This window comes from Frieseomelitta varia, unplaced genomic scaffold, assembly GCF_011392965.1.
Source record: "Frieseomelitta varia isolate USP_RPSP 00005682 unplaced genomic scaffold, Fvar_1.2 scaffold_922, whole genome shotgun sequence".
Taxonomy (NCBI): domain Eukaryota; kingdom Metazoa; phylum Arthropoda; class Insecta; order Hymenoptera; family Apidae; genus Frieseomelitta; species Frieseomelitta varia.
In genome coordinates this window covers 25,873-31,957 of record NW_025110726.1, presented here as the reverse complement: position 1 = coordinate 31,957, position 6,085 = coordinate 25,873, and the positions used below count along the sequence as shown (strand labels likewise).

The window sequence follows — 6,085 nt, the reverse complement described above, 5'->3', positions numbered from 1 at the left end:
AACGAGATGAAACGAAAATGGTACGATTCCGATAGATGATCGAAGGTCGTGATAAGTGGACTGTATGATTGCAAAGGATTTGCAATTGGATATCGTTTCTCGCACTTGATTGTCGCCCTGAAATTTTATCGCTGATGAGCCTGCTTTATAGAAATATCACGGCAAGTGCTGGCCAATCGCTTTGAAGTTCCGAGCTGTTTGATCGCCCTAAATGTAATTCCTCCAAAAACGGTGAAATTAAACATCGACGGGATGATCGATGCCAATCTGAACATAACAGAAACATAACAACCGCGTTACAGAGCATTAAGATTACCGGTTACTCAAACGTATCTAAATAGGATAATAAATTCCTCTGTGTGGACAAAATGATCCAAACAATTAGAATTGTTGAAAATGGCCCGTATTTTACATCTACAAAATTTCTGTGAAAAAATTATAAATTGGTCATTCCGATCATTTTGATAGTTCTATTTTGATTCGATCGAATCTCGAATTCGCGTTATCATTCATCGACGAGAGAGAAAACTCGAAGCCACTACTCGTCAGTTTACAAAGAAGCGAACTTTCGATCCAATGACTTCCCCGTATAAAAAAAATGGCAATCAAGTGGCACACGCTCAGATTCAATTTAAGCGGACTGCCGTTTCGCTGGCGGAAGAGGACGAACGGCTGGTAGTGCTGCTTGGCATTCGGAAGCCATTATCAACGTTAATCGTACCGGCGTCGCGGCGAGACTTTCAAAATCTCGTTCTTGGCACTCGATCTACCTGCTCAATGGCTCGTAACCACGGTCCTTGGAATTCACGCGTGTCATTGTGCTTTCACAGAGGCGACTTTAGTCGATTCACGTCTAGTTCTGTGCGACGTGTGTATTTTGTCCCCCTGAACGATATCCTTTTTTGCAACAGAATTTTTCTCAATAATCCTTTCAGAAAAAACGTACGGCTATGAAAACACGATTGCAGATTCTCTCGGAAAATACGCTCGCGGACAAGAGTGGCTCTCGCGTTCGTTCGCTCTTAATGTCCGTGCCTGGTGACCCGTGGTGCAAACTAAACCCGCTGGAGAAAGTTGCCAGATACTTTCTCGTAGCTCCGCTGCCTCCTTGCACGTTGGCCGATGCAGTCGCTCAAACGGTCTCTCCCCCTCCGTATCGATTCGATCGTTTCGAACCAAACGCTCCAAGCTCGAGATGCTTACAGGTTTAAACGAATAAAAAAAAAAAAAAAAAAAATGAGAGGAAGAGAAACGAGAGACACGCGATAGAAACTCTTCGTAAAATAAGAGTGAAATAAGCTCGAGTCTATCGATTCGAGAGAAAAGCAAAAAAAAACAAGTCGCACAGTATCGCTTATTGAGATAATTCGCGTGTCTTCGATGAAAAATTGTTTATCTGTCTAGTAAGTTTCATTCGGTGAAATATAAAATTTCTTTTCGAACGATTGGGAAATTCCACTGGTGCTTGAATTGCAAATTCTCCTAAGGTTATCGTCAAGAGACGAAGAGAAAGAGAAAGAGAGAGAGAGAGAGCTGACTGGTTCTCGTTGGAAGAGAACGCTACCAGTAATATCGAGAATGAATAGCGCGGATGCGCGGCAAGAATGGATCAAGAGGACTGGCAAAAATATCGAACCATTCTTGGCCAGTCTTACGAGCTTGCGGCATTCAGCCGACTTCGCGGACCAGCGACTTGATTTACTCGTCCGAGGGAACGAACTCGCCCGCGCTTACATATACTCTTCAGAAAGGCATAACCGTGGCTCTATGTATAACCGAGCTATTATACTCGCAGGTATACTCGTCGTGCGCATAGTCGTCGGAGGAAAATCTTGGTCCACCTACGCCCGTTCGTTAACTATTTATGCGCGTACCGTATAGCCCGCGGTCGGCCGTGATGAATTGGAAGTTACACGTGCTGCAAAAAATGATTTAGCCAGCCGCCATAAGCGCGATAAGTCATCCGTTTCGACCGTTTCTCATCGACGACGAAACACGCGCTGCTTTAACGATAATTGAGGAATAGCAATTGATTCATTCCGCGTTCGCGTTCATTGTCCACCTTACACCTTCTACTCGTCTCTTAACCGCTATCAAAATAGTCAGAAGGAACAATTTTTGCTAGTCATTTCATAGACGTAGAAACAGTGTTAACATTTTTAAAGAATAAATAATTTTTAAATAATTTTAAATAATTTAAAACTTATACATATTTAAATTTTAAATATATTTAAATTTTATACATTTGAATTTTAAATATTTTAAAATTTAAATAATATTTCATAAGATATGCGAATGAAAGCTTATATACTCCACTGTTATTTTTGTTTTCAATGTCTCTGATTTCGCGCTTTAAACGTTGGTAGTTCCAATGTTAATACTCGCGAACGACTTTATTAATCTCTTGCGCTGGAATGACGTGCCGCGCACGTCGAGAACTTTTTGTTCCAAAATTGCAATATTCTCTCAGTTCTAAATATATTTAAGTAAAACAAAATATGCAAAGACAAATAATAAATTGATTACTTTTCAATAATTTCTATCCAGTGATACCGTACCGACGAATTCAAAAAGAAAGCGACGAATTATTGTGTACGATTCGGTCGCTCGTTATGGTCCGCATTCAGTTGCCAGCGCAAGTGGTTAACCTCTCCTGCCACGTCGAGAATTTTCTTTTTTTTTTTTGTCCCAAAATTGCAATATTTCCTCAGTACCAAGTATATTTAAGTAAAACAAAGTATGCAAAGGCAAATAATAAATTTATTACTCCTCGATAATTTCTATCCAGTGATATCGTGACGACGAGTACGATAGAAAAAGAAAGCGACGAATTATTGTGTACGATTCGGTCGCTCGTTATGGTCCGCATTCAGTTGCCAGCGCAAGTGGTCAACCTCTCCTGCCACGTCGAGAATTTTCTTTTTTTTCTTTTGTCCCAAAATTGCAATATTTCCTCAGTACCAAGTATATTTAAGTAAAACAAAGTATGCAAAGGCAAATAATAAATTTATTACTCCTCGATAATTTCTATCCAGTGATGTCGTGGCGACGAGTACGATAGAAAAAGAAAGCGACGAATTATTGTGTACGGTTCGGTCGCTCGTTATGGTCCGCGCAACCAGTTGCCAGCGCAAGGGGTTAAAAGGCGTCGAAGTTGCGCCGCGAACGCGGAAGAAAGTTGGACGGGCGAGAGGAGAAAAACGGAGGGCAATTGCTCGGCGCTAAACACGATCGCGTTTGGAACGGCCAAATCGAAAAGAAGCCCCGAAGAGGGGAAATATTTTCGCGGATGCGTCTTGGAAGAATGCAACCAACCGTGACGTAGCTTTCGTGCTGCGAACCCTGTGTGACGTCACTCATTCGATGACGTGTGGTCAACCGCGGTCAATGCACCAGGCCGACGTTTCTTGCAGGGCACTATAATGCTCGGTTCACTGGCGTCGCGCTTGTGTGCGTTTGTTCACGTACATAGGCTGCACCGCGGTGCATGTACGCGCGTTACACCGCAAAATACCGGGTGTTCGTAAAATCTTTTCTCTCTCTCTCTCCCTCTCTCTCTCTCTCTCTCTTTCTTCGTCAAAAGAAACGATTGTTACATATACTTTCATACTTTTATGTATCGACTGATGCCTGACGTATTTTTCGCTCGTACGATTTACGAGGCGAAGAAGCGATCGCGAGCATTGAGTTTTAAAAATTCATACGCGACGGCGGTCGGTGTTTTGCTTGAAATTCCTGCAGCGTGCCACGCTTACGCCGGCATCAAAAATTCATGCGCTGTCGTTGACGCTGCTACCCTATATCCCCTGTTTAATGAAGGTGCGCTTCGACGTTTGTTCCTTTCGCGCCCATCCTCGATCAGACGAACAACTTTCGACTAGAGAGATTCTTTTTTTTTTTTTCTTTCCTCCGCAATAGACAATGGCCTAATTACGCGCGAGGTTTTTTTTTTCCCCCCATTCTTCAGTCTCATTGCCGACTAATCGTTCAGCATCGGTGACAAAAATGCGCACCCACGTGCGACGCCCACGTTCAAGCGATGCTCCGCGAATGCAGATCGAATGCAGTAGTAGGTGACGCGAGTTATCGGGCGAGTAGAATGGTCCGCGACGTAGCCGGCCAAGTTCCGATAATCGATGATCGTGCGCGCGTGTACCGGACACGGGAATTGTTTACAGAGCAAGGAGAAGGTGAAGGAAAATCGCAATGCGTCGTGCAACGTGCGAGAGACAGTGAACGTTCAGGTGGTTCGAGAGTAAAGGAAAATAAAGAGAAGTCGTACGTTATAAAGTGAAGAAAAAAGAAGAGAGAGTCATTTGGCCGAAGAATTCGACGGAACAAATCTCGATTACACAAGACCGCGAACAGTTTTACTCTCAACAAACGCGAACCGTCTTCAAATAAGGCACGAGATGACCTTCTCTCGTTTGACCGTATCTTATCGAGATTCGTGGAATTTCGTGCGAGAACGACGCCTCGTCTCGTTTCGAAAAAAATCGTGTAATGGCGTGTCTAGAAAGCATGTAGCGAAAGGAGGTGTAACGTCCGTTGCATAAGAGCAAAAAAACCATTGTGGACTATCAATCCTCGACAATCCTCACCGCCGCTACTAACATATCTCCATCGTTACCAAAGAAATCGATTCGACAACCGGGCCTTTTTAATTTTCAAAAAAAAAAAAAAAAAAAAAAAGTCTGATCGACGCACGAATGAAACAATTCTCTGTTCTTTGCTCTATTTGCTAGGGACTACGAACTAAAAAAGAAAAAAGGAAAAAAGAAAAGAAACGTACAAACACTGCCGTTCACAAGTCACCGGACACTTGCTTATTTTGATCTAAACAGTTACTAAAACACGGATATACTTTTCCGGATTAATTTTATTATACAATCGTATTATATGTACTCTACTTACTCTATTTTATAATAATACTTGAAAACAAAGCTGATATTTACTGTACATGGTCTGAATAAATATTTCAAGGTATATCAAAAATATGTATATATAATTAAAAAAATCGAATCGACGTATTCTCGGGATGAATTGGACAGAAGCCTTCAGAAATGTGTCCAAAATCAAGAAAAGGACTCATGGAGAAAATTAGAAGAAGCGTGTAAAGAAATTCATTCCGAAATATTGTTAAAATTAAACGTGGAAGTATGCCACGGTTATTTTCTGGCCTTCATATTTCCACAAAGATACATAAGATACATTATATACAATTTGGTAAGATTTTTGACATATAAACAGTTTGACATATTCTATATTCATCCCAGAATACATCGATTCGATTTTTTAATTATATACGCACATTTTTGATATACTTTGAAATATCCATATACGTTAAATATCAGCTTTGTTTCCAAGTATTATTATAAAATAGAGTACATGTAACAAGATTGTACGATAAAATTAATCCGGGAAAGTACATCTGTGTTCTGGCAACTGTTTAGATCAAAATAAGCAAGTGTCCGGTGACTTATGAACGGGGGGGTGGTGTACAGCGATCGGAAGAGAAATTTACCGAAATTCACGGAAGATGTGCCGATTCAGCGCAGAACGCACGGAAGCTGCGTCAGCAAATAGGAAACGTGAAGGAAGACGCGATCCACGAGGAAAGAAAGTCGAAAGGGAAAAAAGAGACGAGGAAACTCGGCCGTGCTCCTCGTTTCCCTCCCTTTTGTCGCGCGAGAAGACGAGTGCTTTTTCGTGAAATTCGTCCGAGAGAATCTCGCAGGAGAGACGGCAAGGGAGAGACGTGACTTTAGCCATAAGCCGTAGGTAGGCCGCACAGAGCATGGACAAGCAAGTCGAGTTGAGAGGCGCGGACGGGCGGTCAGAGACCCCGCAGGGCCGGCGCAAACAGTACAGCATTACCCACTCGCTCGTTCTATCGCAACCTGGACCCAACAATGCTCAATAATCGTCCCTGTGATCGCGCGCCACCTTTTAACCGGCAACCTGGAAAAATCGTCTGCTCTTTTTCCAGGCAGTTTTGCCCCCTTTTTCTTTTTTCTTTTTTTCTTCCTTTTTTTTTCCTTTTTTTTTTTTTTTTTTTTTTTTTTTTTTTTTTTTTTTTTCTTTT

At 42.0% G+C, this 6,085-nt stretch overlaps 1 protein-coding gene across 1 annotated transcript in view; it reads left to right on the top strand.

Annotated features, from left to right (window-relative positions):
• Nucleotides 1-6,085, top strand: part of LOC122537615 (U7 snRNA-associated Sm-like protein LSm11) — a 41,235-nt gene that overhangs the window by 30,650 nt on the left and 4,500 nt on the right. The window lies entirely within an intron of this gene.